This window comes from Myiozetetes cayanensis, unplaced genomic scaffold, assembly GCF_022539395.1.
Source record: "Myiozetetes cayanensis isolate MyiCay16 unplaced genomic scaffold, myiCay2020 scf20-37, whole genome shotgun sequence".
NCBI lineage: Eukaryota > Metazoa > Chordata > Aves > Passeriformes > Tyrannidae > Myiozetetes > Myiozetetes cayanensis.
In genome coordinates, this window is record NW_026087412.1 from 720,318 (window position 1) to 731,027 (window position 10,710).

The following is a 10,710-nucleotide window of genomic DNA, read 5'->3' on the forward strand; positions in this document are numbered from 1 at the left end:
GGCGGCGGGCGGCGCTCAGAGCCCGCGGCGCTGCGCCATGGCCGGGCCGCGGCCTCGGCGCTGGGGCTGCGGGCCCCTCAGGGCTCCATCGCGGCGAGCCCGCGGCCCCCGCCCCGCAACGACCGCGGCCTGCGGCCTCAGCGAGCGCGGCGCGCCCGGCCCTGCTGCGGCTGCCGCTGCTGCCGCTCGGCTCGGCCCGGCCCGGCCCCGCTCGGCTCCGCTCGGCTCGGTTCGGCCCCGCTCGGTTCCGCTCGGCTCGGTTCGGCCCCGCTCGGCCCAGCCCGCGGTCGCTCCCGCGGCCCCCCCGCCCTCAGCGCCCGCTGAGGGGTTTCCCGGCCGACAACCGCACGGGCCGCGTGAGCGCCCCCAGCGCGCAGGCGCAGCCGCGCCCGCCGCGCCCGCACGTGACCCGGCGCCGCGCGTGACACGGCGTCACGTGGGCTCGCCTAGCCCCGCCCCCGCCGCGCCGGGGCGCCCCCTGGCGGTACGGTCGGACGGGCGGGAGGGGAGATCGCAATTAATTAACGCTAATTACAAACCCGGGACCCGCCACCCGCCACAGCACCCCACGATCTGCGAAATCACTGTTAGCCCCCGCTGGCTCCTGCAGGCGCTGGGGTTCGGTGTTCCCTGCACACCTGGGGGCACCGGCGCTATTTTTGGAGCCCCAAATCGTTCCTGAAACCTTGAACTCTTTCGCTTTCACGTGTGTTCAGCAGTAAACTGCCCTCTAAGCTCTGCAAAACAACCTGCAACCCGTTGGCACTTTTTTGGGTCGTTCTCACACATTAGTTTAAGAAGAGCAATAAACTCTTTGCTGTAAAATGGATTTTCAGTGTTTTCCCATGACAGATTATTGGGAGCTGCATAGGGAACTTCATCTCATTTACTACTTACTGATGTAGAAGCAGCTTTTATCTGTGCACAGAGCTGCTGTGCTGAGCAGCTTTGGCAGAGCACAGTGCTCTGTGCTGCTCCAGTTCTCAAATACAGGAGCTTGAATCTGAGAATCGTAGAATAACAGAATGGTTTGGGTGGGAGAGGACCTGAAAGCCCATCCAGTTTCCCCCCTGCCATGGGCAAGGACACCTCCCACTATTCCAGGTTACCCCAAGCCCCATCAAACCTGGGCTGGGGCAGCCACAGCTTCTCTGGGCACCCTGTGCCAGGGCCTGCCCACCCTCCCAGGGAAGGATTCCTTCCCAATATCTCCCCTAAAGCCACTCTTTGTCAATTTAAAGCTGTGACATTCAGTCTGAAGCCTTAGACCGAGGGCTGCCATGGAACTGTACCCGTGGTAAGGCTGAACAGTGCAAAACCAAACAAACCCCGTCAGAAGCAGGCAGCACAAATCACTCCTGGGAGCCCCACGGGCAGGGTTGCTGGGAAAGATCACGCAGACAGGCAGGCTGGGAAGGTGTGGATCTGCATTTCCTTCTCCAGTTTGTTTGTCAGCAGCCATGACTGTAATTCCCCCCCAGTTTTTATGGACCTCAGCTGTGAGCTCAGTGCGAGGGGAGAGGAACCTGCCTTGCCCCAAGCACTCAGGGCTTGGGCAATCCCAGAGCCCAGCTCAGCACAGGCCAGTTGTGCTGGAATGTCCACACTGCTCCCTGAGCCCCAGCTCGGTGTCATCCCTGCTGTGGGCAGGCACTGGGTGAAGCTCAGCTTTAATTAAGGATGATGCTGCATTAATGCACTGAAAAAATGATCCCCAGATCTCTGACTCTTCCCTGCTCCCGCTCTCTTCTGCTTTGCTCCACGAGCACACACCAAACCCTTCCCACCAACACCACACCAGCTCATTCCATGGATAAACTGCTCCAGTGTGACCACAGTGACCAAACCAAGCCTGGAGAGTGGCAAACAAAGGCAGCTAATTAGGCTGGGGAAATGTCGTGCTGGCTCTTGACTCTGCCCCGAGCTGGTGCTGCTCTTGCAGATCAGCAGATGATGCTCAGATGTTTTGGGATACCTTGTCCCCTAGCTCTGGCAGTGTAGCATGTGAACTGAACTACCCCAGTGCAGCACAAATACGCCCTCTGAGGCCAGCAGGGAACATCCAGCAACGCCTTTCCATGGGGCAGGCCCTTCCTGACCAACCTGTTCACTGGGAGGGTTACATGTTTGTGTTTTTCACCTGTGAATTGCTTCTCCATCAGTAATTAAGCCGGTGTGAGGTGGCAGTGCCATCTGTCCCAGAGGCTCCCCAGGCTCTGGATCGTGCCCCTCAGCCTGTAAATTTGGGCTCCCAGTTCCCTCTGCCCTGTTTGGCACCAGCACTTTCTGCCTGTGCAGAGCAGTCCCTGGATGCAGAGAAAATGAACCTTTCACCCTGCAGTGCCTCTGCACCTCTCCCTTCCCAGCCCTGCTGGGATTCACCACCAGAGACCAGACCTGAGGGTTTGCCTTGGCCTCCCCAGGGCTGGGCAGATCTGAGTGCTGGTGTCCTGAAAGCTGGGAAGTTCTCCCAGCACAGGTTTCTGTGGGCTGGCACAGCCCATCTGCTGGGCTCCCTTCCCCAGTCCACTCACAGTTTGTAAGCCAGCACTGTTTGCCAGCTCCCTGGGGCTCGAGGGACTCAGAACTGAGGGAAACCAAAAGAGTTGTGCTGGAATACTGAAACAACCCCAGAAAGCTGCTTTCATGTCATGGGAAACAAACAAACAAGGAGGCAAACAATCAAACCCAGCCTGTAATTAGCAAGAGTCCTGGGAGCTGCTCCCTCCACAGCTCTGCTCACACCCTGCAGCACAGACCCTGCACACCCTGTGGACAGGTGGAAGGTGCTGACCTGGTTTTCAGGGGGTCCCAACCCTGGACAGCCCCTTTGCAGCTTGAATTTATTACCCTTGGTACTGAGGAGAAGATTTACCCTATCAACGAGTCAGAAAGAAGATGAGAGCTCATTCCTCATTCCAGAATGAATCAGGAGAGGTGTAGCAGGACAAATGCCCCCCTGCATGAACAGTATTCAGCGTAAAAGTAACTTTTCCTGTAATAATCCAAGATAACTTATTCAAAAATCCATAGAAACCTCATAAAGAGCTCCATCAGGAAGAGTCCCCCAGGGAGCCTGTCCCATAGCAGGGCTGCTCCCCCTGCAGGTCCCAGCACTGGGCACCCCCCAGCACAGCCTGCCCCTTGGGATCAGTGCCTTCCCTGGCTCGGGATCCCGAATTAAAGCAGGAGCTCCTCTGCAGAGGGCTTTCCATGATGCTGTCCTGGGATGATGCCAGAGCTGTGCCCACCTCGGGGGGCTGCACACAGCCCTGTGCAGCGGGAGAGGGCTCGGGCTGGCAGCAGAGCCCTCAGCTCCTCTTCTCCTGCCCGCTCCTCGTACCCACAGTCGCGGGGATCACGCTGCTAGTGGGGACATCTCGCCTTGCCCCCGGAATTCACGGGCTCTGGGAAGATGCCGCCTCGTTGTCCCGCAGTCACCGGCACTGCCGAGCATCTCCTCCCAGCCTGATCCCCCTCGGCGTGAGCGCCGGGGCGACCTCGCTGCTCGGTTCCGAGTCACTCACCGTGCTACTCAGCAAGAGGGAAGATCAGCTGGCCATTGCCATCTCGGGAGAGAAGGAGCCCGACGCGATTCACTTTTTATTTTAGCTTAGATTTTTTTAAAAGAAAACGCACCCGCCGCCCCCGTCCCCGCCTGCCACTAGAGGTCATTTTAGCACCGGGATGGGGACCGGCGGCTCCCGGCCATGGGCAGGGACACCTTCCACCAGCCCGGGGTGCTCCAAGCCCCGTCCAACCTGGCCTTGGACACTGCCAGGGATCCAGAGGCAGCCACAGCTTCTCTGGGCAACCTGTGCCAGGGCCTGCCCACCCTCACGGGGGAATTTCTTCCCAATATCCCACCTAACCCTGCCCTCTGGCAGTGGGAAGCCATTTGCCCTTGTCCTGTCCCTCCAGGCCCTTGCCCAAAGTCCCTCTCCAGCTCTCCTGGAGCCCCTTTAGGCACTGCAAGGGGCTCCAAGGTCCTCCTGAAGCCTTCTCTTCTCCAGGCTTAACAACCCTACAGCTGAGAAAAGCTCTGGTGCTTGTTTTGGGTGGTCGTTTCCATTCAGAAGGGCAGGAAACATCCCCTGGATATTACACAGTCATGTCTCGTAGTCAGACCAATGACAGTTCATACCCAGTGCAGCCCCACACGTGTGCTGGTCCCAGTGCCCCCCTCAAGTGCTCAGAGAGCCCGTGAATGCCCCGGGCTGGGAGCAGCCAGGGCTGTGCTGTGGTGTCTGAGCCCTGTGCACAGAGAGCAAACGCTGCTGGGCGCCACAGCCGGGCACTTGGCAGCTCCTGTGCTGGTCCCAGTGCCACCAGCTCCCTGGGATCTCCTGTGGGAGCACTGGCGTGTCCATCCCCACCGGCGCTCCTCAGCCCCTTCTGCTCCAGGTCCTTTCCTTGCCTGCCTTAATCTCTGCCCTCTCTGCAGCCTCTTGGCCACGTCCCTCCACCCACTCACATCAAAGCAGCCCCAGCTTCCCTCCTCACTCTTAGCTGCTCAATACATTTTAAATCAGAGTTAATTAGAGGGATCAAAGGCCCCTTCTCGCTGTCCCCCGGAGCCCCCTCCCAGCCCGGCCGTGCCCGGCTGGCTGCACGCAGCAGCTCTCGCCGGCTGCAGCGCCGAGCATCGGGACGTGGGGAGCCAAAACAGAGCAGCTCTGCTCTGCAGCTCCCTGCGCCGCTGCTCTAATCGCTCAGGAGACGGTGCTGACTTTGTGGAATTGGCTGGTGATGGGACTGTCGTTGACTTTATCCCTGGATCCTGCCTGTCTTTGAGTCATCTTCATTGTGAGTCACCAGCAGCCGTTAATCCCTTGGAGAGATAAGGCCTCATCCAGCTCTCTCGGTGCAGGTACTGCTGCTCTGTGCCTGCTCTTCAGAACCGGGAACAAATCCGTGTGAGCTGAGGTCGTGGTGGGAGCACTCCAGGACACACTGTGGGGTGTCACACCAGCCCCGTGTCACCTTGGAGAGCCACCCCACTGAGCCAGGGCTCTCTTAACCTGCTGAGCAGTCCTGGGGGCTCGTGAACACCGCCTGTTCCTCCTCTCCCCCAAGGCACTGGGGGTCTCCTCTCTCCCCCAGCACAGCTCTAGACCCCCAGAAGCAGGACCCCCAGGCCCCTCTATGCCTGGCACAGCACCCTCAGCAAGGGCAAGCTGAAATTCAGCATTATTTGTCTGCTTCATTTTAAAACCTTCTCCACATCCACAGTAAATTGTTCCCAGTTTAATTTCTCCCTTTGTTAAACGTGTATTGTATTCCCAGCTGAAATCACTCTCAGTTACACAACTGCTTATGCCATCAATCACCGAAACTTCCCACACCGTGCTTGGAGACCACAACGGGTGATCTCTCACCCCTCAGTGACTCACCTCCTTAACTTTGACCCCAGGGCACATTTCCAGCCCTCCAGCAGCTCTCACAGCTCCTGCCAGGACTCTGCAGCTTCTCAGCACCTTGCTGGGAGCAGAGACCCCAGTACTGGCCTCAGGATGCTCCTGGTTTGACTGGTGCTGTGCAGAGGCAACATCTTCCCTGTGGATACCCAGGACCCACAGGAGCCACAACATCACCCTGGGGTTGTGTGCAGCTGGTACCTGCCCTATACTCTGAGCCTTTCAGAGTCCCCCCCTCCAGGACGTGCTTCCCTCTGCCCATCCCTCTCTCTTGGCTGTGCCCTCACCCTCTGCTGCACCCACTGCAAGGCAGCACCAACACAGGTAGGGGGGCACTGAACACTGGAAATGACAGGATTGTTAACTCTCTTTGCTTCCCTCATTTTTATTTCTTTTTGGTACCTGTGGTGGTTCATGAAGCCTCTGCTGTTTCCAGAAGAAGCATCCCTCTTTCCAGCCTCACCTAAGTCCCACATGCAGGAGGAAAAACCCCATCCTTTGCTGCAGTGAGGCACAGGTGAGCCTTGGGTACTGCCTGCCCTGATCCAGCCCACCTGTGCTCCCACAGCACCCACCCTGGCAGCAGGCCCAGCACCCAGCAATGCTGTTCCACTTTTCCCAGCTCTCCCACCTTCCCAGAGGGGGGGACACCCTACTGGGGCTGCCTGAGCCCCAGTGGGCTGTGCTGGTTTCACCCGTGCCATCAAGGATGAGTTCTCCTCCTCTGTTGTTCTCCCTAACCCAGAGAGTGGAAGCCACATTTGTATGCAGAGTTTGAGAGCAATTAAATTGAATTCTAATTATTGTATATCACAAATTAGCAATTTCTACCATGCTAATATTAATTGCTAACACGATGATAAGGCGTATCAGACAGTTGGGATGGAACAGGCTTTTGCTTGCTCGGAGAGATGTGTGGAAGCAGAAATCACTGCAGACATGGATATCCCACAGCTGGGAGGTGTTCCCAGGCTGGGGGTGCCGGGGTTTGGCATCAGCCCCTAGCCTTCCCAGGGCTGGAGTTCAGAGCAGGCTGAATTGCCAGTGCTCAGGAGGGGACACTGTCAAGGTCACACTGTGAACCACGGAGCAGGTGTGATGAAGATGTGCCCAGTCCCTCCTCCCCAGCACAGGGAGTTTGGTCTATCTTGTTGCATTTGTGGAAAATCCAGTAAAAAATGCCAATGACTGGCTGGTTCTTGAGATTCAGCTCCCTAATCCCTGCCCAGAGCTCCCAGCCCTCCCAGGATGTTCCTGCTATGGAGAGTGGCAGGATGGCTATGGGGCAGGAGATCCAATGCCATCATGTTTATCACATTCCAGGCAGTCGCTGTGGTGACCTTCACCTCTGCCAGGCTGGAATCATGATTAAAACACCGCGGGGACTGTGGGGATGGGCACTGCTGGGAAAAGGGACTGGTGGCTGTGGGGGTGGGCACTGGGTCTGTGGGAGTGAGCACACTGGTGTCTGTGGGGGCTGGACATGGACATCCAGCTCCAGCTGAGTGCTGGGAGTGACGTCCTGGTTCAGCAGGACCAGCTCTGAGCTTTCCACAGATGCTGTGGCAGGTGCTGCCTGTGAGAAAGTCCTCATCCTGTCACAGCCAGCATCCAACAGCTAACATGTCTAACATCCTGACATCACACAGGGAAATCCGAGATCAAAGCCACAGCTGGACGCAGCGCTGTGGATGAGCACATCACTTGGGAGAGCTAATCAAGGACACAACACCACCAGCAGCTGTGGAATGAACCCAGACAGAGCCCTGAAGGGGCCTGTGGGCACAAAGGTGGTGCTTTGCAAGGAAACCCTTTCTGAGGGGGTTGCTGCAGGTCCCTTGGTGCTCCCGACAGCAGCCAGGCTCCTGGGGGCTTCTGGCAGGGGAGGTGGGAGCACAGGGACGTCCCCAAATCCGGAGAGGCAGCTGGGATAAATCTTGGGGGTGTTTCTGTGCCGGGAGAGAGCGGTGCTGGAGGCAGATGGAGAGGGCTGTGGCGCTGGGCAGGCTGGTGGCACATGGATAGAGCTGGGAGAAGCTCAGCAGGCAGGGGAAGAGCTCTGAGCATCCCCGGGATTCACATTTCCCATCGCTCATGCCCCCAGGACTGGTGTTCCCTGAGGATCTGCCCCAAGCAGGCTCTGCTCACCTGCAGCTGTAGTGACTTCATATCAATGAGGTAATTTTGTCCCAGGGGTTCTTTATCTGTCTGCTGAAGAGCCCCAGCCCCGTGTGAGTCAGCCAGGCTGCACAACGGCCCCGTGATGAATTACACTCGGACACACACTAAATGACATTTGCCAATAAATTTATGCAGATTTCTCCTGTAATCCTTCTCCTCATCAGAAGTAGTAATGCTTTCTCAAATGCAAATACACTGCAAGAGCCTTGCCACATCAAACGGGAGCTGGGCTGAGCTGTTCGGAATTCAGGACGATAATCTTCATTGTGCTCATGAATAACCATTTCCTAGAGATGAATATTCAACAAAGCCTTGGCAGAGCCCCCTCCGAATCCTGGCTGTCCCACTGCCCGGGTCCAGCAGCTCTGACCAGACCTGCAAGCGGATTCCACACTCATTTCACTTCATGATGCTTTGGGCATTCCTTGTGCAGCAGCAGGTTTGATGGGCTCCACTCGTGAGTGTGGAGCAGGTGCAGAGCAGTGGTTGATTTGCAGCCTCGTGGGTGCTGTCCTGACCTTTCCTCTCCATCCTGACCTCCCTTCTCCATCCCATGACTACAACCTCCCCCAGCCCCCCAGCCCAGCCCATGGGCTCCATGTGGTGTCCAGCACAGGTCACACCATCACTGAGAGCAGGAGGGTCCAGCTCTCCCCATGCCCACGGCACCCACCCCTGCTCTTCACAGGTTGCCCAGAGAAGCTGTGGCTGCCCCATCCCTGGAAGTGTCCAAGGCCAGGTTGGATGGGGCTTGGAGCAACCTGGGCTGGTGGAAGGTGTCCCTGCCCATGGCAGGGGGTGGAATGAGGTGGCCTTTAAGGTCCCTTCCCACACAAACCAGTTTGGGATTCAGTGATTCTGTGATTCTGACTTTTTCTGAAGACCCAGTAAAAACATGGCAGTGTCTGCTCCTTTAGCTCCCAATCCAACTGTGTGCTCCTTGTTGTGCTACTGGGAAAGGCTCCTGCTTCCCAGTCCCTCCTCAGAGCTGCTTACCTGGACAGGGCAGGAGAAGGCAGGTGGAAAGGTGGGAGCACCAGGACAGGTCTGGCTGCTCAGTGACATCCCTGGCACCCAGGGTAGGAAGCACTTATCCAATGACACTCCAGGCTGGGCAGAGCAGGGAACACCTCAGGGTGCTGGAAGGGGGATGCTGGATGTGCAGAGCCCTTGGCCACCTCTGATCAGTGGGGTTTACATTTTTTATCATTTTAAAGATGATTACATTCCAAGCAGTGATGATCTAAGCTAATGAAGTGCCTATCACTTTGTGGTTTGGCAGGAAAAGTTGAATTGCTGGAGTTATGGGGATTTCCCTTCAATCCAGAACATGGAAGATAAGGAAATAAATTATTTCTTTCACTGTTGTTTAGTGTCATTTTTTTCTGTGCTGGGTTTTATGCCCTGACATCCTGGTAGGCTCAGTAAACCCACGGCAAGGGCAGCTCCAGCACCCCAGAGATCCCCTGACTCCTGGATCAGAGCAAGGAGAGGGAGAGCAGCCAGGAGAGGCTGCAGCCCAAGCTGCTGAAGGGACAGGCTGGGACATGGGCAGCAGTGCAGAGCACTTGCTCCCTCTCTTCTTCCTTGACTGAGAAAAACTGCCCCAAAGGCACCTTTTGGAGCCCAGCAGCACTGGCTGCAGGGTTTCCATGATCTGAGAGGTTAAAAGGCACTTGAACTCTGAAGTGAGAGCCTCTGGACATGCTCTGAGAGTGATTTATGGCTTCTCCACTCACTCAGGGCCAGCTTAATGCCTTTCTTCTATCTATTTTTCTGTTGTTGTCGTTATCACTGTGAAATAAATATGAAGAGGAGTTAAAATTCAGACTCTCAGCCCAGACATTGCTGCTGCAGGACCAGCAAAAAGGGGGGCTTGGGACTGTGATTTACAAGCTCCCAAATCAGGAGCTGTTTTCATATTACCTGCTTTGCCAGGGAAGCTCCTACTTGGAGGAAAAATAAACTTGGAAATGCACAAAAACACCCCAAGATGACTGGGGATGGGGGGTGGTGCTGGAGAAAGGGACAGCCCAGCAGGGATTTGCAAGGAGCCATCCTGGCCACCCTGGTTGTACCTGTCAGTGATGTGAGCCAAGGAGGAGCTGCATCCACTGCTGCCATCCTGCATCCACGGGTACCCTCCTGCATCCACGGGTACCCTCCTGCATCCACTGCTGCCATCCTGCATCCACGGGTACCATCCTGCATCCTCTGGGCACAGGGCATGGCTGAGGGCTTTCATCCTACAAAGCTCGTGGGGCTGCTCCAGGCATGCTGGACACAGTTCCCCACCATCCCACCAGCATCCTGGGTCCTCAGCACCACCCAGAGCCATGGCTCCCATTTCTCCTGTGACAACTTCACCAGTGCCACTGCTGGCTTCACTGAGGAAGTTTCTGAAGACTCAGGCTACGAAATCCTGCCCTTTGTATAAACATTTTAATTACAATTTTCCGGGACTTCTTTCCTAAGATAAACACATTTTAATTGCAAATTGCTTGTGCTGTCTTTACCCACCCCCCAGCACTGCTGCAGCTGCTGGGTTTAATGTTTAATGAGACTGCCTCTGGGCTGGGCTGGATGTGGCAGCAGGGCCGGGGGACACCAGAGCAGCCCCAGAGTGCCCGGGGTGAGCCATGGGGACAGGAGAGCAGGAGAGCAGAAGGGCAGCTCCTCCATCCTGCAGAGCCACCACAGCTGGGAGCGACTCTGGCAGGAGGATGTGGTGCAGCTGTGACGAGTGCCCTGCCAAAAGGGACGATGGCCTGCGGTGAGCATCTCCCACCCTGCGTGTCCTGCAGGTTCCAGGCAGTTCCTGGGCTTGGCCATGGCCCCCCACGGCAGAGGAGCCGGGCTTGGCCAGCTGCCCGTGGCTTCCCCCCACGGCACACACCACGAGCCGTGGCACTGCTGCCCCTGTGCCACCACCATCCCTGTGCCACCACCGCCCCTGTGCCACCACTGCCCCTGTGCCACCACCATCCCTGTGCCACCACAGCCCCTGTGCCACCACCATCCCTGTGCCACCACCGCCCCTGTGCCACCACAGCCCCTGTGCCACCACCGCCCCTGTGCCACCACAGCCCCTGTGCCACCGCAGCCCCTGTGC